The sequence below is a fragment of the Stomoxys calcitrans genome, chromosome 1, assembly GCF_963082655.1.
Source record: "Stomoxys calcitrans chromosome 1, idStoCalc2.1, whole genome shotgun sequence".
NCBI lineage: Eukaryota > Metazoa > Arthropoda > Insecta > Diptera > Muscidae > Stomoxys > Stomoxys calcitrans.
Window position 1 is genome coordinate 129,276,239 of NC_081552.1, and position 23,582 is coordinate 129,299,820.

A 23,582-nucleotide genomic window follows, 5' to 3' on the forward strand; every position below is an offset into this window, starting at 1 on the left:
TGTAGTGCCAATATATGCCATTGGGCATATATAAAAGGACAATATATATATCAGGCTTTTCGGAAAGATTTGGTAATTTCAACATTTACAACAAGGACTCATGCCAACTGGCACTAAAAAATCTTTTTAGTAATCCATTCCCTGATGAAGATTACCGGCGGTAATCGAAATATTGGAAACATTTTAAATAAAACAATTAATAAAAAAAAACACCGACACCTGTTTTTAATAATTGTACATGACCTCAAGCCGAACTATCCACGAAATTATAATCAAAAAAGGGTCAACAATACACAATATAATAAATTCCAGTTTGTATAATCATTGAATAAATTTTCCGGGTTCTTCCTCTTTTAGTTTTGTCATTTAAATTGAATGATGGCACCATATTTTTTATTTACCCTCCACCATAGGATGGGGGTATACTAATTTCGTCATTCTGTTTGTAACTACTCGAAATATTCGTCTGAGACCCCATAAAGTATATATATTCTTGATCGTCGCGACATTTTATGTCGATCTAGCCATGTCCGTCCGTCTGTCCGTCCGTCCGTCCGTCCGCCCGTCCGTCTGTCTGTCGAAAGCACGCTAACTTCCGAAGGAGTAAAGCTAGCCGCTTGAAATTTTGCACAAATACTTCTTATTAGCGTAGGTCGGTTGGTATTGTAAATGGGCCATATCGGTCCATGTTTTGATATAGCTGCCATATAAACCGATCATGGGTCTTGATTTCTTGAGCCTCCAGAGTGCGCAATTCTTATCCGATTGGCATGAAATTTGCACGACGTGTTTTGTTATGATATCCAACAACTGTGCCAAGTATGGTTCAAATCGGCTCATAATCTGATATAGCTGTCATATAAACCGATCTTGGGTCTTGACTTCTTGAGCCTCTAGAGTGCGCAATTCTTATCCGATTTGAATGAATTTTGGCACGACATGTTTTGTTATGACATCCAACAACTGTGGCAAGTATGGTCCAAATCGGTCCATAACCTGATATAGCTGCCATATAAACCGATCATGGGCCTTGGCTTCTTGAGCCTCTAAATTGCGCAATTCTTATCAGATTGGAATGAAATTTTGCACGACATGTTTTGTTACGATATCCAACAAGTGTGCCAAGAATGGTTCAAATCGGCTCATAAACTGATATAGCTGCCATATAAACCGATCTGGGATCTTGACTTCTTGAGCCTCTAGAAGTCGCAATTATTATCCGATTTGCCTGAAATTTTGTACGATGGATCCTCTCATGACCATCAACATACGTGTTTATTATGGTCTGAATCTGTTTATAGCCCGATACAGCTCCCATATAAATCGATCTCTCTATTTTACTTCTTGAGCCCCCAAAGGGCGCAATTCTTACTCGAATTGGCTGACATACTACACAGGTCTCCAACATATAATTTAATTGTGGTCTAAACCGGATCATATCTTTATATCGCTCTAATAGCAGAGCAAATCTTTTCTTATATCACTTTTTGAGTAACAAGAGATGTCGGGAAAAGAACTCGACAACTGCGCTCCATGGTGGAGGGTATATAAGATTCGGCCCGGCCGAACTTAGCACGCTTTTACTTGTTTATTTTACGGCTTAGCTAATCGGGAATTGCATTTTTCCCCATACAAACTAAGCAAGAAAATTCTCTTAATGAGTAAATAAAACATACGAATTATACAATATTATATAAAAACTAAATATTTATACTCTTGTTTTAATAGTTGATAATATATAAGTGTGATTAGTGTGCCACATCTATTCACATCTGCATCTCGTACAGCCTTCATCTCAATTCGCTCATACTCACGTCTTTTCATATCCTTTTTCTTTCTGCGGAATAGACGTTTCTCCTCTCTCCTTTTCTCCGGATCCTCTCCTTCATCTGGCGCGTTGCTACTAATTGCAGGCTTGCTCTGTATGCCGCATTCTTGGTTTCAGTAGCATCTCGACACTCTTGGTCGTACCATGGGTTTCTTGGAGGAGGCTTCCGATATCCAAGTACGGATTTCGCGACATTTTCCATGGAGTGGGCAATAGTTTGCCACTGCTCCATTATATCATCGGAACAAGGAGTGCTTTCATCAAGCAGTTGGGTCAGTCGAGTGGAGTATGCCGTTGCCATCTGGTTTGTTTGCAGCTTTTCATTGTCGAGCTTCCGTACAGTGTCAGATCGTAGTTTCCTCGCCATGTTCAAACGGGTTCGAACCTTTGCTGCAACAAGGTAATGATCCGAATCTATATTCGCTCCACGAATCGATCGTACATCTAACACGCTTGATGAATGCCTTCCATCTATCACAACGTGATCAATTTGGTTTCTCGTGTTTTGATCGGGTGACAGTCATGTGGCTTTGTGAATATTTTTATGTTGAAATCTGGTGCTACTAACTACCATGTTTTATGCCGCGGCGAAATCTATCAGCCTCAACCCATTACTGGACGTTATCTCGTGGAGGCTGAACTTTCCGACTGTTGGACCAAAATGTCTTCCTTCCCTATTTTCGCATTAAAATCTCCCAGAACGATTTTAATATAATAGGCGGGACAGCGGTCATATTCTCTCTCTAGGCGCTCGTAGAAAATATCCTTGGTCTTCTCGTCTTTGTCTTCCGTCGGGGCATGGGCACAAATAAGGCTGATGTTGAAGAATTTGGCTTTTATGCGGATTGTAGCTAGCCTCTCATCCACCGGAGTAAAGCTGGAGATAAGGTGTTTCAGTCTCCGACTAACCACAAATTCACAGCCAAATTCATGCTTCGTGTTATGGCAGCTATAGTATAGTTTGTCACCGTTTGGTGTTGCAGTGACGCTATTCCCAGTCCATCTCACTTCCTGTAAGGCGATAATATTTGCCTTATACTTCTCTAATACATCTGCCAGCGCGTATACTGCACCTTCTCTATAAAGAGTGCGGACACTCCAGGTGCAGATCCGCAAATCATGGTCCTTTTTTCGTTTGCGTGTGTCGTCAACATTTGGGGGAGGTCCCTTTTTAATATTTCTTTGTTTCTCAAAGTAGTTCAGAGTTTTCCGGGGGCTGGTTACTGGCCCAGCACCCCAACCGCATGGGTTTTGTGGGATTGCACATGTATCCCTCGTTGTGGCGAGCCACTTGCTCCAAAATCCGACGATCGCGCCAGCCGCCCCTAACCTGCGAACAGACGCTGATGTTGGCATTGGTTATTTGAAGGCGCCAATAACTCGCCTTGTCATTTCGAGTATCATTGACACCCAGTATTTAATTAAGAGCCCAAGGAGGTACTAGATTTTACATATGTATCAGAATATGTCTCCGGAAGATTTTGTGAATGGGAAGGCTTGCATGGCAACTGCTGTTTTTATAATCTCTACAATAAACTCAGCCTATGCCAAAATACTTCAAAAATGTGCCCTACTCTAAAAACAAGTAAAAGCGTGCTAAGTTCGGCCAGGCCGAATCTTATATACCCTCCACCATTGATCGCATTTGTCGAGTTCTTTCCCTGTATCTCTTTTTAGACAAAAAAAGGATAAAAGAAAAGAATTGTGCCAATTGAATTGCATGTTGGAGACCACAGTAGAAGTCTATATGTAAAATTTCAGCCAAATCGAATAAGAACTTTGCCTTTTAGGGGCTCAAGAAAAGAAGTACAATAGGGAGATCGGTTTATATGGGAGCAGTATCAGGATAAAGACCGATTGAGACCATATTTGACACGTATGTTGAAGGTCGTGGGAGGAGCCGTTGTACAAAATTTCAGCCAAATCGGATAATAATTACGCCCTCTTGCGGCTCAAGAATTCAAGATCTATATCAGGTTAATGACCGATTTGAAGCATATTTGGCACAGTTATTGGAAGTGAGAATAAAACAAAACAGCACAGTTGTTAGAAGCCATAACAAAACACCTCATGCTAAATTTCATTCAAAACGGGTAGTTCAAGAAGTCAAGACCAGAGATCGGTTTATATGGCAGCTATATCAGGTTATGAACCGATTTTAACCATGCTCAGCACAGTTGTTAGAAGCCATAACAAAACACCACATGCAAAATTTCAGTCAAATCGGATGAGAATTGAATGGAATAGGATAACCAGAGATGTGCGTGTGAGCGATTTTTCATTCACGCTCACGCACGCTAACGAGAAATAAAACTACTCATGTACGCGTGATTCACGCATAACACTACAGCTTATGACTTATTGCCGATGTAAAAAATACAAGGTAGAGCTGAAAGAGGCTCCGAGAAAATCCTTGATAAAATTCTGCGGTTCCAAGGAAGATGTATCTGAGGATTCTAGACTGCGGAAATTATGCAGCTCCGGGGATTCTAGGATACGTACCATTTGACCACACCTATTACTGCAAAGTACATTCAGAAGTCGGAAAATATATTAGCAATGTACAGTGTGGAATCACTTGAACTATTGGTGGATACACATTTCCAGGAATCTCTATAACGACCAAGGCGGCGCCTGACGAAATTGGTACTGATATGGGTTTGTCGGGTATGTGCGACGAATATTTTTGCGACTCCAAGCTGACCAATAGACTGGCAACCTAGCTTAAGGAGATATACTCTGATTGGATCAGCATATCATGTGTACTCGTGCGATGAATCGAAGGTAATTTTTGTTCCAAAAGCAGGTAATTCTTATCGACGTCAATCTTGAAACAGTTAGAGTTTCTAGGCATACGTACGACGGCGAAGTGGGCGGCCTTAAATATTCTAGGCGTCAATTCGGCTAAAACGGAAGTTATTTTCTTCAGTGAGAAATACAAGTTACCCACGGTAGCACAATATTTCTTTTACTAGAAGATCCAAAGATGGCCAAAGATGTGTTATCTTTGATACAATATCCGATGTCCCAGGCAGTGTGGATTACACCCTACCTGAGCCGCTTTTTGATAAAAATTACTGTTCCATTATTCCTGATAGAACTGATTGGAACTACGATAGACTTATATACGGATGGTTCTAAACTAAACGACCAGGTGGGCTTTGGCGTGTACTCTAAGGATCTAGAACTGGTCATATCGAAGAGGTTACGCGACTACTTCAGTGTGTATCAAGCAGAGATCCTTGCAATTAAGAAAGTAGTGGAATGGCTAAGATAAGACAATGTCATTACGACGATTGGCATAAATATCTTCTCAGACAGCCAGACAGCTATTAAATTCCTGGAGAACGTATTTCGGAACACAACAATCGCCCTTGACTGTCGCAGATCTCTCAATGAGATGGTTGAAAAGTTCAAAATTCACCGATTCCGGGTGCCGGGCCATAGAAATATCTCAGGGAATTCTAAAGCGCACGAGTTTGCGAGACTAGGAACTACCTTACACACTCCAGGGACACTGGAATCTGTGGGTATGCCTCTAGGAACATGTAAGGTAAATTTTCAGGACCAGGCCCAAAGGGCAACGAATGATAGATAGTCACAAAGCGAGGGCTGTGAGCATTCCAAACCTATGTGGCCTCATCTTGACTTGAAGAGGTCTACTGGCTTGCTGTCATTGGCTAGAACAGACTTCTAAGTCTTTGTGTCCGTCATGACAGGTCACTGGCTTATCGAAAAACATGCTGGCGGACTGAAGGTTGCCAGCAACGACTTTTGCAGAAGCTGTAGGGACATCGAAGAAGAAGAGACTTTAGAACACCTTCTCTAGCAGTCAGAAGTAGTTCCACTTTAGGTTCTCATTTCTTTGAAAGCCTGTTTGATTTAGCGGATGTGAACATTCACAAGTTATTGGGCTTTTTAAAGCGATCTGGATGGTTCAACGGTACGAACAAGAAGGCATCTTCATTCTTCTGTTCCTGTGGTATCACAATGGACGAAAACGTCTATCGAAAATATTTCTCCTCTTCGACAAAGGAAATCAGCATGAACAAGTAAAAGCGTGCTAAGTTCGGCCGGGCCGAATCTTATATACCCTCCACCATGGATCGCATTTGTCGAGTTCTTTTCCCGGCACGTATGTGGATGGTCATGAAAGAATCCGTCGTACAAAATTTCAGGCAAATCGGATAATAATTGCGACGTCTAGAGGCTCAATAATTCAAGATCCCAGATCGGTTTATATGGCAGCTATATCAGGTTATGAACCGACTTGTATTTTATTTGACATAGTGGTTAAAAGTAACAATAAAAAAGTCTTGCGAAATTTCAGCCAAATCGGATAGGAATTGCGCCCTCTAGAAGCTCAAGAAGTCAAGTCCCCAGATCTGTTTATATGACAGCTATATCAGGTTATGAACCGATTTGAACCATACTTTGCACAGTTGTTGGATATCATAACAAAATACTACGTATCAAAATTCATTCAAATTGGATAGGAATTGCGCCCTCTAGAAGCTCAAGAAGCTCAAGAAGTCAAGACCCAAGATCGGTTTATATGAAAGCTATATAAGGTTATGCACCGATTTGAACCATACTTGGCACAGTTGTTGGATATTGTAACAAAACACGTCGTTCAAAATTTCATTCCAATCGGATAAGAATTGCGCACTCTAGACGCTCAAGAAATCAAGACCCCAGATCGGTTTATATTGTAGCTATATCAGGTTATGGACCGATTTGAACCATACTTGGCACAGTTGTTGGATATAATAAAAAAACACGTCGTGCAAAATTTCATCCCAATCGGATAAGAAATGCGCACTCTAGAAGCTCAAGAAGTCAAGACCCAAGATCGGTTTATATGGCAGCTATATCAAAACATGGACCGCTATGGCCCATTTACAAAACCAACCGACCTACACTAATAAGAAGTATTTGTGCAAAATTTCAAGCGGCTAGCTTTACTCCTTCGGAAGTTAGCGTGCTTTCGACAGACAGACGGACGGACAGACGGACGGACATGGCTAGATCGACATAAAATTTTACGACGATCAAGAATATATATACTTTATGGGGTCTCAGACGAATATTTCGAGTAGTTACAATCAGAATGACGAAATTAGTATACCCCCCATCTTATGGTGGAGGGTATAAAAAGAGCGGATGACCGGGGAGATTCGCGCTATTGGGAAAGAGGTCCGCAGACTTTTTAACAGAGCACGTCGTAAAAAAGCGGAAGTTTATTGCGATGCGTATAACACACAGTTCAAGGAAAACAATTAGATGACTAGAGCGTTAAAACGTGCCTCCCGAAAGCTTTTCAGCGAAGAGGTTGACAGCTTAATGACGCCGCCAAGATGAAAAAGTTTCTCTCAAAAACCCATGTCCAAACTAAAAAGTTGGTAGATGACATGGGAATTAAAGCAGAGGCATCGGTAGACATGTTGAGGTTTTTGATAAAAAAAAGCATTTTCCACGGGATACGATGAGACACCGGAATCTTGCAATAATGAGATTGATCAAAGGTTTATCATTACACAATTTATGGTAGAGGAAGACTTGAGTAGCTTCAAACCATTTAAGTCACCCAGACCTGATGGAATTATCCCGGTCTTACTATAGATGGAGGCCCACTATCTGACGCCCCATTTCACCGCTATTTCCATAGCGTGGCTAGGACTTGCATATAATCCGGAAGTTTGGCGGGAGGCCAGGGTGGTATTTATACCCAAGCCCGGCAAGGCAACATATCGCCACTCCTATGGGCGACCACCATAAGTAACCTATTATATATGTTGTAATACTTCTAAGACCATTATACGGTCCTGCAGGCGGCGATCCGGGCGATAGCGGAATGCCTCAGATGGTGTGCTATTTATGCGGGAACGTCGAGTGTGAACATCTTTACGGATAATAAACTCGCCATTAGGGCAATTGCAACCAAGATGGTGAGGTCGCGAATAGTTTTGGAGTGTAAGAAGGAGATTAACGCCATTCGTTCAGTAGGACGACGAAAATCCTATGGGGAGATCCGGTTCGTGAGAAGACTAGGCTATTACTGAAAGGAAGTAAGAAGAAAGTCAGTATAGCTTTCGGTATCTTACCGAGTCACATAGGACTATGAGCTCACTTATAAAAAATCGGTGCGGCAAGTGATAGCATGTGTAGGGCATGTGGGAAGGATGATGAGATGTTGGAGCATTTCCTACGTCATCGCCCGGCTTTCGCGGCAACAGACATCGGTACTAAAGTGGGGCACAATGCAAGACATGAATCAACTTAGGAGCGTAGTATGGGAAACAATTAGGGATTTTGTAAGTAGCACGGAATTCCTGACTTAGATTTTCTTTTTCGAGGCTACTTTTTGCACAACAAACCGAATTCTGGCTTAGGTGTGAGTCCACAATGGCTTGGGCGGATTAATATCTGCACCCTCTATTCAACTTACCTAACCTAGCTAAAAAATATTTATTATTGTAGCTAAAGCTACAATCTTGAATGTTTGCACAAATGTTGGTCGTGGATCTTAGGCGCTAGATAAGGCTAGATAAGGCTAGGTGATATTCGTACGTTTAGGTACTAAAAGTACCACAAAGTACGGAAATGGCGACTGTTTGCGCAGGGCGAACGGAAAGGGTTAGGAGCTAGTAATGAAAGGGCGTCTTGAAAAATAAGGTTTGGAAAAAAATAAAAATTTGAACATCATACCTTAAGAGGGAGAAATGATACGTTTAATGCCGAAATTGGTACCATTATTTGCAGATGGAGCTAGCGGTATGAAAATTGACACGTAGTTACAACTAGAAAAAAATATTATCGGAGACTAAATAACCTATTCAAAATTCGTACAGTTCGGTACCAAAATTCAAAATATTACGAAATAGTTTATCTTTTCCTACAACAAGCGGGAATTAAAAATCGAATAAGAAGTGGAACGAAACTTACTTATGATTGAAAAAATCTTCTAGTCGCCCAAAATATGAAGTTTTACCCACCACCGAAGGATTGGGTATATTCATTTTGTCATTCCGTTTGCAACACATCGAAATATCCATTTCCGACACTATAAAGTATATATATTCTTGATCAGCGTAAAAATCTAAGACGATCTAGACATGTCCGTCCGTCTGTCCGTCTGTCTGTTGAAATCACGGTACAGTCTTTAAAAATAGAGATATTGAGCTGAAATTTTGCACAGATTCTTTTTTTGTTCATAAGCAGGTTAAGTTCGAAGATGGGCTATATCGGACTATATCTTGGTATAGCCCCCAAATAGACCGATCCGCCGATTTAGGGTCTTATGCCCATAAAGCCACATTTATTATCCGATTTTGCTGAAATTTGGGACAGTGAGTTGTGTTAGGCCCTTCGATGTCCTTCGTCAATTTGGCTCAGATCGGTTTAGATTTGGATATAGCTGTCATATAGACCGATCCTCCGATTTAGGGTCTAAGACCCATAAAAGCCACATTTATTATCCGATTTTGCTGAAATTTGGGACAGTGAATTGTGGAAGACCCATCGATATCCTTCGTTAATTTGGCTCAAATCGGTTTAGATTTGGATATAGCTGCCATATAGATCGATCCTCCGATTTATGGTGTAAGGCCCATAAAAGCCACATTTATTATCCGATTTTGATGAAATTTGGGACAGTGAGTTGTGTTAGGCCCTTTGACATATTTCTTCAATTTGGTCCAGATCAGTTCAGATTTAGATATAGCTGCCATATAGACCGATATCTAGGTTTTAGGTTTTGGGGCCATAAAATGCTCATTTATTGTCCGATGTCGCCGAAATTTGTAACAGTGAGTTAAGTTAAGCCCCTTGACATACTTCTGCAATATCGCACAGATCCGTCCAGATTTGGATATAGCTGCCATATAGACCGATATCTAGGTTTTAGGTTTTGGGGCCATAAAAGACGCATTTATTGTCCGATGTTGCTGAAATTTGACACAGTGAGTTTGGTTAGGCTCTTCAACGTCCTTCTTCAATTTTGCCCAGATCGGTGCAGATTTGCATATAGCTGCCCTATAGACCGATCTCTCGATTTAAGGTTTTGGGCCCACAAAAGAGGCATTGTGCTTTAAATTAGACTCTTCGACATTTTTATGCAACTTGGCCCAAATCGGTCCAGATTTGGTTATGGCTGTCATGTAGACCGATATCTCGATTTAAAGTCTTGGCCCCATAAAAGGCGAATTTATAAGCCGATTTCACTGAAATTTGACACAGTGACTTATGTTAGGCTTTTTGACATCCGTGTCGTATATGGTTCAGATCGGTTTATTTTTAGATATAGCTACTGTACTTATTAGTATTTTGTCCAAATCGGAACATATTTTGATATAATTGATATGGGACATAAGTAACGAAATTTTCACCGAATTTTGATGAAAGGTGGTTCACATATATACCCGAGGTGGTGGGTATCTAAAGTTCGACCCGGCCGAACTTAACGCTTTTTTCCTTGTTTTTTTTTTTGAAAATAGTATATTTTGGTACCAAAACTTTCAAAACGGCTCATTTTTTGCATCTTGAGCTAAAGCTCTGAAATTTGGGATACAGGTACACCTTGACAGTACATTCAGCGGCATACGTATTTTGACAAACTCATCTTCGAAAAGTTTAGCTTACAGAAATTTACCAACCACCGAAGGATGGGGGTATATTCATTTTGTCATTCCGTTTGCAACACATCGAAATATCCATTTCCGACCCTATAAAGTATATACATTCTTGATCAGCGTAAAAATCTAAGACGATCTAGCCATGTCCGTCCGTCTGTCTGTTGAAATCACGCTACAGTCGTCAAAAATAGAGATATTGAGCTGAAATTTTGCACAGATTCTTTTTTTGTCCTTAAGCAGGTTAAGTTCGAAGATGGGCTATATCGGACTATATCTTAATATAGCCCCCATATAGACTGATCCACCGATTTAGGGTCTGAGGCCCATAAAAGCCACATTTATTACCCGATTTCGCTAAAATTTGGGGCAGTGAGTTGTGTTAGGCCCTTCGACATCCTTCGTTAATTTGGCGTAGATCGGTTCCGATTTGGATATAGCTGCCATATAGACCGTTCCTCCGATTTAGGGTCTTAGGCCCATAAAAGCCACATTTATTATCCGATTTTGCTGAAATTTGGGACAATGAATTGTGTTAGGCTCTTCGACATCCTTCATTAATTTGGCGTAGATCAGTTCCGATTTGGATATAGCTGCCATATAGACCGATCCTCCGATTTAGGGTCTTAGGCCCATAAAAGCCACATTTATTATCCGATTTTACTGAAATTTGGGACAGTGAGTTGTGTTAGGCTCTTCGACATCTTTCTTCAATTTGGCCCAGATCGGTTCAGATTTGGATATAGCTGTCATATAGACCGATTTCTTGATTTAAGGATTTGTGCCCATAAAAAGCTCATTTATTGTCCGATGTCGCCGAAATTTGGGACAGTGTGTTATGTTAAGCCCCTTGACATACTTCTGCAATATCGCACAGATCGGTCCAGATTTGGATATAGCTGCCATGTAGACCGATATCTCGATTTAAAGTCTTGGCGCATTTATAATCCGATTTCATTGAAATTTCGGTCAGTGACTTATGTTAGGCTTTTCGACATCCGTGTCGTATATGGTTCAGATCGGTTTATTTTTAGATACAGCTACTGTTCTTTGGTCCAAATCGGAACATATTTTGATATAACTGATATGGGATATAAGGTATGCAATTTTCACCGAATTTTGATGAAAGGTGGTTTACATATATACCCGAGCTGGTGGGTATCCAAAGTTCGGCCCGGCCGAACTTAACGCCTTTTTACTTGTTTTAAATAAAATTAAAATTTTCTAATATGAATTTTTAGAATGTGATAGGATTCTGAAAAATTAAGTAAAACAATGGCCGCCATTTAGGATAAGATATGACAAAGAGTTGGCTCAGTAGTGCCTTAAGTACATGACACATATTACGGGCGTGGAAACTTGGTCCAAATGAATTGAAGAATGGAGTAAGGTGAAATTTTGATACATTTTTTAATGAAATTTCACTTCCCTCTAGTGATAGATTTGTTGGCGGGTCACTTACTTTACGGCCAGGCAATGCTCTTTGCCATAAAAGACCAATTCCTTCTATTAGATTGCCAAATTCATTAAACTCTTCGCCACCATGTCCAGATCTAAAAAATTTAACAGGTTTTATGACTCATATTAGGAAATTTTAATTTTATTTTTATACCCACCACCGAAGGATGGGGGTATATTCATTTTGTCATTCCGTTTGCAACACATCGAAATATCCATTTCCGACCCTATAAAGTATATATATTCTTGATCAGCGTAAAAATCTAAGACGATCTAGACATGTCCGTCCGTCTGTCTGTTAAAATCACGCTACATTCTTCAAAAATAGAGATATAGAGCTGAAACTTTGCACAGATTCTTTTTTTGTCCATAAGCAGTTTAAATTCGAAGATGGGCTATATCGGACTTTATCTTGATATAGCCCCATATAGACCGATCCGCCGATTTAGGGTCTTAAGACCAAAAATGCCACATTTATTATCCGATTCGCTGAAATTTGGGACAATGAATTGTGTTAGGCCCTTCAACATCCTTCGTCAATTTGGCCCAGCTCGGTTTAGATTTGGATATAGCTGCCATATAGACCGATCCTCTAATTTAGGGACTTAGGGCCACAAAAGTCACATTTATTATCCGATTTTGATGAAATTCGGGACAGGAAATTCCGTTAGGTCCATAGACATCCTTCGTCAATTTGGCCCAGATCGGTCCAGACTTGGATATAGCTGCCATATAGACCGATCAGCAGATTTAGGGTCTTAGGCCCATAAAAGCCAAATTTATTATACGATTTTGCTGAAGTTTGGTACAGTGAGTTGTCTTAGGCCCTTCGACATCTTTCTTCAATTTGGCCCAGATCGGTTTAGATTTGGAATAGCTGCCATATAGACCGATTTCTTGATTTAAGATTTTGGGCCCATTAAATGCTCATTTATTGTCCGATGTCGCCGAAATTTGGAACAGTGAGTTAAGTTAAGCCCCTTGACATACTTCTGCAATATCGCACAGATCCGTCCAGATTTGGATATAGCTGCCATATAGACCGATATCTAGGTTTTAGGTTTTGGGGCCATAAAAGACGCATTTATTGTCCGATGTCGCTGAAATTTGACACAGTGAGTTTGGTTAGGCTCTTTAACGTCCTTCTTCAATTTTGCCCAGATCGGTGCAGATTTGCATATAGTTGCCCTATAGACCGATCTCTCGATTTAAGGTTTAGGGCTCATAAAAGAGGCATTTATTGTCCGATTTCGCCGAAATTTGGGACAGTGCTTTGTGTTAGGCTTTTCGACATGTTTATGCAACTTGGCCCAAATCGGTCCAGATTTGGATATAGCTGCCATGTAGATCGATATCTCGATTTAAAGTCTTGGCCCCATAAAAGGCGCATTTATAATCCGATTTCACTGAAATTTGACACAGCGACTTATGTTTGGCTTTTCGACATCCGTGTCGTATATAGTTCAGATCGGTATGAGGTATATGAGTATAAGGTATGAAATTTTCACCGAATTTTGATGAAAGGTGGTTTACATATATACCCGAGTTGGTGGGTATCCAAAGTTCGGCCCGGCCGAACTTAACGCCTTTTTACTTGTTTACTATACATTCGTTTAACTTTAAAGTTATAACACAAAAAAAAAAACAAAAAACTTTTATGATGAGAAAAAAATGCACACTTTTTTACACACTTAATTATCTTGATATTTTTTATTCGTCTAGCCACGCCACTTTGTGTTTGTATGTGATAGAAACTAGACATTTATTTGATTCATTCGCACTTCTTTCGCATTACATATGTGTGAAAGGCAACACAATATAATCTTGGTCAATACACTAAATAACAATTTAATTCGTACAATTAAAAATAGGTTCGACGTATGCCCTATTTAACAATCACTTGCCGTGATAAAAAAACATGTGGAGTTAAAGCAATTAACACCTTGTTTGAAAAGATTTTTATAAGTGAATACCATTTTTAATCGGTCAAAGTTAGTTCTATATTTTTCTGTCAAATATTTAGGATTGAGTCGAAATGGGGCCTGCCATATGTGAGATAATGCTATACATATAAATCAAAACTAGAGGACAAAGTAGGCCGGGGGGTTTACCAGATCGTTGATCACAGGTGAGGCATTTGGTAAATGATCGGGTTATCGCACATGTATTGAACTCTGAAGGGGGTCAAACCATGCGGATTATGAGCTGTGTGTATAGAGGGGACATCTTAACGCTTCGCTTTGCGTCAGCGGAATGTATTGACAGCGTCAAAAAGCTCGTAGGAGGTATCTATACTCCCTGGGGCGCAAAGCTCGACTTTGTTAGAAAGATCGACATCTCACAGCTCACAAATGTGACGGTCTTCATCAAGTATGAGGGCTGTGAAAATCGCGGCGGAACGATTGGTGGAAGTGCTATACAAACAAATCCAAGAGTTGGTCGTGGATAAATGGGAGGTTTCCACAGGGAAGAGAAGAAGGAAGGAACTCTCCTTGCCGTGGGCATTGATCAAGTCTCCGTGACAAGTTTGAAGACTAAAGGCATGGATGCTACGGGGCCAAGACCGTCTTATTCAAGATTGGGAAGACTAGGATAGACAAATATCCTCACATTGAGCCATCAGGCGGTGCAGTGGCAGAACACTCAATACTGCCTACCGAATAGGGGGCCGACGACGCGACAATCATCGTCTCTCTCAATATTGGGAAGACACGCACTACCAATGATTGAGGTCATCCAAATAAACCTCCACCAGTGCGAGACAGCTACCCATGCTCTGAAGGAGAAAATCAGCAAAGGCAAGATTTATATTGCATTAATTCAACAGCCGTAGACGACCCGGAATATTATTCTATGCTAACTCTGGTACTCGATCGAGGACCTGCGTTATTTGTCATAGAAGTTTAAATTATATATCATTGTGTACATTATGTGTATTACACACGGCTCAAGGAATACAATAAGACTAGAGAGGCAAAACGTTCCTTCTGGAAGCTTTTCTGCGGCCAGGTGAATAGCATTAATGACGCCGCCAAGATGAAAAAGTTTCTCTCAAAACTCCACCTCCAAACCGAAACGCTAGTAGACGACATGGGAGTGAGAGCAGAGACATCGGTGGACATGTTGAGGATTTGAATAAAAACGCATTTTGCACGGGACTCATGGAGACACCGGAATCTGGGAATTATGAGATTGATCGAAGGCTTACAGAATTTACGGTAAAGGACGCCTTGAGGAGCTTCAAAGCATTTAAGTCACCCGAACCTGATGGAATAAATTCGGAGCTACAGAAAGAAGCGGACTATCTGTCACGCCATCTGTGCATAAAGTAGAAGAATCCTTCGATGTCAAGACGTACACATTGGCGGTATGCACTGACATCGGCACAAGCTCTTAACAATGTGCAGACCGACATACAGGCTGAGCATATGGATAAATTGTGGGTCCCATGATATAAATATAAGGGAGAAAGTGGCACAGGGGAACATTTTATCGCCACTCCTATGGGTGACCACCATAAAGAATCTATTATGGATGCTGACTGAGGAGGGATTGAAATAGTCTGCTAAGCAGACGATGTTATGTTTCTTTTAAGGAGTAAGGATCCGAACCAGCCATGCAGAAGGGACGAAAGGGTACTGCAAATAGCATACGACTGAGCTGGACCCTGATCTCAATGTTAACCCAGAAAAGAACGAAGTCTGCTTGTTGACTAGGCAGACAAATGTGGGCCAATTTAACGCACCACATTTCCTCAATAGAACAATTTCGATATCATACAAGGTCAAATTCTTAGGAGTGATCTTGTATAGGAAACTGAATTGGAAGTGCCATATTTAGCAGCGTACCTAAAAGACTCACAGATGTTGGGCACTATGTAGACGGGCCGTAGGCTCGGAATGGGGCCTGAATCAGAGAAAGTCCACTGGCACTACAGTAGCGTGATTATACCAATACTTACCTACGCCTCAGTAGTTTGGTAGATTGCCATAGAGAAAAAGTGAATCGTTAGAATAATACAACAGCCCACCAGGGCACTCCAGGCATATCATACCAAAATGTACTTTCTTTACCGATTGAGCTTTAGCTCTAAAATTTGGGTTAGAGATACGCTTTGAGAGTATGTACTAAGGTACTAAGACGTACAAAATGCTAATTTCTTTTCAGCTTAAGCTTCGCAAATTTCGGATACAGTTAAACCTCGACATTGGGTGCAGCATTGGGTGAAGCGAAGTGACCGGGAGTATCCTAGTCTATATGTATAAAAGAGTTGCGTGACTGACTGATTGGTGGTTGATTGACTGATCATCGCCCAGCCCAAACTGCTAAAGCTACAATCATTCAAGCATACAATTTAGCATGAATGTTGGTTTTGGGTCGTAGGCGAGGGATAAGGCTGGATTAGGTGATATGGTGCATATTTGCCAGCGCAACGTAACAATTTTGTTCTTGGGCTCAAATTAAAAAAAAAAGGGTTTGGTAAAACAAATTCGGAAAATCGTACCGGAAGTGCGGCAATAGTACGTTTAATACCGCAATTGGTAATAGTTGTAACTTGCTTTGTAAACTGAAGTAGAGCTCTGAATTTTGGAACTTAGGTACACTATAGCAACCTTAACTGGGTGACTATTAGAGTTTGTGGAAATTTGTACATAACAAAGTACCAAGAGGTACGAAATGGTTGAACTTTGTACAGCGCGTATGGATAGAGTAGAATATTGAAATTTGACTTAACAGACATCTGGTGCATGATGATGAAGGTGAATAGAAAAAATGGAAAAATAGTAGGTATAACGGGCGAAAATGTACGTTTAGTACGACAATTGGTATCATTTGGTACTTTCTTTACAAATGGAGCTAGAGATCTGAAATTTGGCATGTAGGTAAAACTAGAAAATATGTGGTGGGTGAACAAATGATTTATTCAAAATTCTTACATTTTGGTAACAAAATTGGTTCTATGTGGTAATTTCTTTATAGATGGATCTAGAAGTCTGAAATTTGGCACGTAGGTACAACTAAATTAACTATTCAAAATACGTACATTTTCGTACCAGAATGGGATCCATTTTGTACTTTCTGTTCAGATAAAGCTTGAGGTTTTAACTTTTGGCACGTAGGTACTGCTAAGAACTATATGATGGGTGACTAAAGGTTCTGTTAAAAATTGGTAAATTTTGGTACCATTTGGTACTTTCTATTCAGATAGTGCTATTGGTCTGAATTCGGATATATAAGAAATGTATGATGGTTGCTTAAATGGTCTATTCATCATTCGCATATTTTTGTACCATTTGGTGCTTTCTTCATAGAGGGAGCTGAGTTCTGAAATTTTGGCATATAGGTACAACTAAGAAGTATATGATGGGTGGCTAAATGATTTATTCACCTATTGCACATTTTGTTACCATTTGGTTCTTTCTTTACAGATGGAGCTTGAGGTCTGAAATTTGGTATGCAGGTACAACTAGGAAAAATATGATGGGTGACTTAATGATCTTTTCACCAGTCGTACATTATTTTACCATTTGGTACTTTCTTTACTGATGAGGTTAGAGGTCTGAAATTTGGCATCTAATTACATGAAGAAAATATGTAATGGGTGACTAAATGGTCCATTCAAAATTTATATATTTTGGTACCAAAAGTGCAAAATATTACGAAATAGATTATCTTCGCCAACAGCGAAAGGGGACTGCTAAAACTAAGCAATTTGACTAACATTATAGTCTTGACAAAAATACGACATGTTGAAGAAAACGTGGTGTAATTGGTACCTTGAAAGATGCTTTCCTTACGGATTGAGCTAGAGGTTTTAAGTTGGGGATGCTGTTAAAGCTTGAGAGTATACATTCTACGACTAGGAGTTTTTTTGGAAATTCGTATATTTATTACTTTCTTTACGGATTGAGCCTTGACAGTATTTATTGGGCCATTAGGTACTAAAACTTTCAAAATGCCTCTTTTTTTACCGATTGAGCTATAGCTCTGAAATTTAGATTCGAGGTACACTTGAGAGTATGTACCGGGCGACTAGAAGATTTGTTTTTTGAAATTCGTGCACTAAGGTACTAAAACGTACAAAATGGTACTTTCTTTACAGATTGAGCTACAACTCTCAAAATTGGGATAAATTTACTCGGGCGAAAAGAAATTTTTTTAGTAATTCGTACACTGAGGTCCTAAATCGTAGAAAAAAGGGTATCTTCTTCGCCTCTTAAGCTTTGGGTACAGTTACACATTTGTATTGGATGTAGCGTCGGGGTTAGCGAAGCTACCGACAAAAGAGCTCTGACTTATTGACTGAAAAAGCCCAGTCCAAACGGCTAAAGTTGAACCATGAAAATTGCCACGTATGTGGATCTTGGGTCGTAGGAGCGTGATAAGACCGGATTTTGTGATATTCGTACGTTAACGAACTAAAAAGTACCAAATAGTTGTAGAGAACGAACGGAGAGCTATGAAATCGAAAGAGCGTCTCGAAAAATAAGATTTTGGATTTGCAAAATAGTTTCAGAAGTGTGAGAAATAGTACGAATCGTGCCGCAATTGATACTATTTGGTTCCTTATTACGAATTGAGCTTGAGCTCTGAATTTTGGTACTTAGATACACTATGTCAATCTAAATTGGGTGACTATATGAGTTTTTGGATAATGGTACATTAAGGTACCAAAAATATACGAAATGTGTGAACATTGAACAGGGCTAACGGATAGAGCTGGCATTTTGAAATACTACTTAAAGGAAATTCTACAATAAAATTTCCAACAGATGCACAAAATCATGTGTAGTACGGAAGAAGTGTAATTTGTCACAGAAAGAATGTCTGTCATTACATGCATTGGGAAAAGTACAGCTAATAGACAGGGTTGTCTAGTGTGGTTAATGTGGTAATTGTACATAGATTCGTTTTCGCTATTAATCCGATTCAAATACAACATACCAACTCACGGCCCTTGAAGCCATCACACCTAATATGGTTGAAAAGTCTTCTAATCAAACACGAAACGCGTCCCATAGGTGGTTGGTGTGTGTTGCTATCTTTGACCTTCCTTTTCCATTGAGCTCGTCTCGAACGAGAAACAAAACAGGATCATGTTGCGTAAAATTGGGGGTGGGAAAAAATGTGGGGAAATGTTCCCGAATCGACAGCAAAACGTACGTTTAGTACAACATTTGGTACAAAATTACGACTATAGCACTTTACTGATAGAGCTATAGCCGCGAAATTTAGCATGTAGGTACAACTAAGAAATATATGATGGGTGACTAATAATTTTTTCAAAATTCGTACATTTTCGTCCACAGCAAACCGCGATAACTAGAATTAAACAATTAGGTAAAAACGATGGCGAATTTTATAAAATTAAATATTCCATGGTGCTGTAATTGGTACTATTTGGTACATTCGTTACAGATTGAGATAAATCTTTCATAACTAGGACACAGTTATACCCTGACAGTATATATTGGGAAACTAGGATAAATTCTTGAAATTCGTCTATTTCGGTACATAAACGAACAAGATTTTTCTTTCTATACGAACAGAGCTCTGAAATTTAGTAGTACATTCGGGCGACTAAAAGAATTTTTTGAAATTCGTACATGTAGGTACTAAAACGGTACTTTCTTAATAGATTGACCTGTTTACTTGGACAGGAAACTGAATTGGAAGTGTCACATTCAGGAGCGTACTGAGAAGGCTCACAGATGTTAGGCAATATTTAGACGAGTATAGTCCACTGGCTCTACAAGAGCGTGATTAGACCAATACTTACTTACGCCTCAGTAGTTTGGTGGACTGCTATGGAGAAAAAGTGTAACATAAGGGCCATACAACAGGTTCAGAGAACATGTTGTCTTGGCATAGGCGGAGCGATGAGGACCACGCCCACTAGGGCACTGGAGACTATTCTAGATATCCCACCATTGACATACAGATTGACATACAGATTAAGTGTGAGGCAACCAATGCGGCTATGAGACTTAAGGCGTTAGGATTGGATTGCGGATGGGAGCAGCTCATACCATTGCGGTAAAATCGAGGCGACTATAGGAAAACTGGAAGGGAGGGGAGAGGTTTCCGATCGGATACCTGAGATGAACCTTGAAGTCGAGTGCGACGCACTGCTGCCATCGGCACAGTCTTGGATTGACTGAACCCTAGTATTACCATCTGGAAGATCATATTACACGGATGGATCAAAGCTAGAGGACAGAGTGGGCCTGGAAGTGTACATTGAAAACCCAGGGACTGACATCTGTTTTAGAATGCCTGACCATAATACGATCCTGCAGGCGGAGATCCGGGCGATCACGGAATGCGTTAGGTGGATGTCGCGAGGACGTCGTGTGTGTACATCTTTACGGACAGTAAAGTTGCCATAAGGGCAATAGCAACCAGAATGGTAAGGTCATGAACAGTCTTGCAGTGTAAGAAAGAGTTTAACTCCTTCTCTGAGGATGGCAAAATCCGCATCGTTTGGGTGCGGGGCCATAAGGGAGTAAGGGGGAATGAAAGAACAGATGATTTGGCGGTGAAGGCCAGAGGACTGCCGTCAATAAACTTGGCTAACCCGAAGCCTAACAGGTCGACGCTGTCCAAGTTAAGGGCGTGGGCGGCGAATGCGCATGCAATCCTGTGGAACAGCGAAACGGTCGGTAGAACGGCGAAGATTCTATGGGGGATCCAGGTCGTTAGAAGTCGACGCTATTACTGAACGAAGGTAAGAAGGAGGTTACTATAGCTATTGGTATAATGACGGGACACATAGGACTACGAGCTCACTTATATAAAACCGGTACGGCAAGTGATAGCATGTGTAGGGCATGCGGGGAAGATGACGAGACGTTGGAGCATTTCCTTTGTCATTGCCTGGCTTGCGCGTCTAACAGACACTATACCACACATAAATTAACTTAGAGGAGTGGCATGGAAAACAATTAAGGATTTTGTAAGTAGCACGGAATTCATAACTTAGATTTTCATTTTCGAGGTTACTTTTTAGTTTTTAGAGCGCACAATAAGCCGAAATTTTCGGCCGACTGTTGCAACATACTACAGTTAGGTTTAAGTGGCAATCTAGAAGGTTACTCAAATTCACATTTTAGTCTATTGAGATACCAGAGGGACAAGAGAAGGGAGATGCCTGATCGCTTTTAAATAGCTACTAACTGGCGAATGCTCACATCCACTAACTTAAAAACAAGTACGACAATCAATTGAGACTAGCAGTAAGCACTTGTTCCATCTTTTCATACACATTACAATAACAACCAATCCCGTGACACGGATTATCCTTTTGGAGTACAAAAGCTAGGCCCTCTTGTCCCATTAGACTTCCACTTAACTTGTTGCTTTAAGGTCAATTAAAAACAAGTAAAAGCATGCTAAGTTCGGCCGGGCCGAATCTTATATACCCTCCACCATGGATCGCATTTGTATATGGCAGCTATATCAGGTTATGGACCGATTTGAACCATACTTTGCACAGTTGTTGAAAGTCATAACGAAACACTTCATGCAAAATTCAGATAAATCGGATAAGAATTGCCTCCTCTATTGGCTCAAGAAATCAAGATTCAAGATCGGATTATAGCAGCTCAAGAAGTCTTATCGGATATCGGTTTATATGACAGCAAAATCAGACTATGAACCGATTGGAACCATACTTGGTACAGTTGTTGGAAGTCATGACGAAACACGTCTTGCAAAATTTCAGCCAAATCGGATAGGAACTGCCCCCTCTAAAGGCTCAAGAAGTCAAGACCCCAGATCGGTTTATAGACAGCTATATCAGGTTATGCATCGATTTCAACCGTGCTTGACACACTTGTTGGAAATCATTACAAAACACCTCATCAACATTCATTCAAATTGGATAAAAATTGCGCGCTGTAGTGGATCTAGAAGCCAAGTTCCAAGACCGGTTTATATAGCAGCTATATCACAACACGGACCATATGGTCCGTTTACAATCCCAACCGACCTACACCTATAAGAAGTATTTGCGCAAAATTTCAAGCGGCTAGCTTTACTCCCTCGAAAGTTAGCGTGCTTTTGACAGACAGAAGGACGGACATGGCTAGATCGACAAGAATATATTGGGTAGCCCAAAAAGTAATTGCGGATTTTTTAAAAGAATGTAAATGCATTTTTAATAAAACTTAGAATGAACTTTAATCAAATATACTTTTTTTCTAAAGCAAGCTAAAAGTAACAGCTGATAACTGACAGAAGAAAGAATGCAATTACAGAGTCTCAAGCTGTGAAAAAATTTGTCAACGCCGACTATATGAAAAATCCGCAATTACTTTTTGGGCAACCCAATATATACTTTATGAGGTCTGAGACGAATATTTCAAGGAATTACAAACAGAATGACGAAATTAGTATACTCCCATCCTATCCTATGATGGAAGGTATAAACATTTTTTTGTTGTAATTTGTATTTCCTTTTTTATTGGCGATAAAAGATATGTACGTTTAGCAATTGTGTACTCTTCTAAGGACTATCAAAATATCTTTTTCTTGCTAGTGCCTGCCAGGCACACATAAGATATTGGTGGTTAGTTGTATTTTCTTTGTTCAGCTCGCGCTGCGTGTTCTCGTTCGTCTACTGCTGCACTCGAATTTTTCTCCGTCACTCTCTCTTCTATTTCCCTTAAAAACAAATTTCAATAACGTTGCCGTCGTTGAGGACTGAACTCGGGACCTCAAGTTTGGTAGTCTTGGACACATCCTCTAGCCTTCCGGTATCATCTTTGTTATAATGCGATAACTTAATTAGTACTACTGCGCATTAATAGGTGTCTCATTTAATTAAATTAAAAACAAATTTGTAGTCCGATTCAGACCATAAATGAATTGAATGCTAAACATTATAGAAGTCATTATGTAATATTTCAGGTCTTTCGGATAAGAATTGCACCTTGTAGGGACTGAAGAAACAAAATCGAAAGATCGGTTTACATGGGAGCTGTATCAAGCTATAGATCGATTCAGACCATATTTCACATGTATGTTGAAGGTCATTAGAGAAGCCGTTGTACAAAATGTAAACCAAATTGGATAATAACTGCGCCCTCTAGAGGCTCAAGAAGTCAGATCCCAGATCGGTTTATATGGCAGCTATATCAGGTTATGTACCGATTTGCGCCAAACTAAGCACAGTTGTTGGAAGTCATAACAAAACACCTCATGCAAAATTTCAGCCAAATCGGATGAGAATTGAGCTCTCTGGCGGCTCAAAAAATCAAGATCAAAGATTAGTTTATATGGCAGCTATACCAGGTTATTAACAGATTTTAACCCAACTTAGCAACGCTGTGTGTCCAGTGTATTGTTCATCTCAGCTGATATCAAACTTTCGTTATCTAGCTCTTTGTCGTATAAAAGAAGCTAACTTATGTCTTCTTCTTCCATATCTTCAAAATTAGAATTTCTTGCTGTTTCTGCGAGTTCTTTTCAAATGCTCGGAACATTATTAATTTCTTCCATATCTTTGATAATGCATTCGGGGCAAAATTGGCGCCAAGTTCCGTTCATGCACGATTCCTGAACTTCCTTCCAAGATCGGATTATATTTACAACAGCCGTCCTGATGCTATAATTCTTCCACAAATCTTTCATTGAGGGCATATTATCTCCATCAGTTGATTTAA